The sequence below is a fragment of the Pseudomyrmex gracilis genome, unplaced genomic scaffold, assembly GCF_002006095.1.
Source record: "Pseudomyrmex gracilis isolate BER0280 unplaced genomic scaffold, ASM200609v1 scaffold_1150, whole genome shotgun sequence".
In the NCBI taxonomy this organism is placed as follows: domain Eukaryota; kingdom Metazoa; phylum Arthropoda; class Insecta; order Hymenoptera; family Formicidae; genus Pseudomyrmex; species Pseudomyrmex gracilis.
Genome location: NW_018021734.1, coordinates 16,828 through 18,090, shown reverse-complemented (window position 1 = coordinate 18,090; position 1,263 = coordinate 16,828).

Genomic DNA, 1,263 nt, shown 5'->3' with positions numbered 1-1,263 from the left:
AATTATTGGACAATTTCTTTGTGAAATTAATTTTGCAAATATACTGCTAAGATGATTCGCCATATCGTTATTCTTTTGCCGAAATAGTATTTAGAAAGTAATTTTGCAAACTAAAAATATTTCAGAAAAGATCAATGTTTTTGCATCTATTTCCTAAAATATGTCTGTATAATTGCAAATTACAATTTTAGTGCAAGATTTTGTCATATAATTTTGTAAATGGTTTCCTATCAGGGCATAAGCAAATCGGATTAAGGTTAGGTTAGGTTAAGTGATATGCATATATAGCACGCGGTAATGAGTTGCGTTGTCCACGGCTTAGAGGGTCATTTTCTTCTGTAATATATAAAAAGCGCAAAAAGGCGCATATTTTTCTGTAAGTACACATAATAGGCTACAAAATGACGTAAAGCACTATTCGATTGACTGCAGAAACTCAGAGAAACTGGAAATGGAAGTAGTCAGCATTAGGAAAAATTGCACAAATTTCGAATAAAATCTCACATTCCTTTAATTATTGTAATTAGTTTTTACAGTTCTTCTATTTTTTAATAATATACATATACCAGCATGTAAAATAAATTAATAAACTTTTGCAAAAATAATATCAATCACTTAAAATAAATTAAATAAATAGAGTGTTTTTACAAGTATACGCATACGTATTTGTAGATTGGAACTTTCACCAACTGAAAAATACTTGATAAATATTTATAAAAATTAGTTCTCATATCCATTATAGTGTCTACATAATGTTAGTATATAGTTTTAACATTAAACAACATCTTCAAATAACTAACTTTTGGCCGCCTCTTCGAGCTTTCTGGCCCACTGTGGCATGGTGCAAAACATCGCTTTGCATAAATCATTTCTTTCATGAACATCACCTTTGTGATACTTATGTACATCCATAAAATCACTTAATATTTTTAATATATGTTTTTTCTATACATGTTAACTTTTGAATATATGTTTATGTTACTATATTATGTAATGGTTAAATATTATATGTTATAGTTATATATTATGTTGTATGTTCTTGAAATTAAAGTTTTAATTGTTTTATTACAGACACACCCACATTACATCCACTTTACAATTAAAAAACCTAAAAACACAATAAACACAAATGGGAATGTTTTTACTATTTTTTAGAACCTGTAATTAATTGAAATTCTTTGTATTAATTAATATTGAAAAATAAACATAAATTGCACTATAAATTAAATTGTAACACTTCCATTTATTTATCTTTCAAATTAT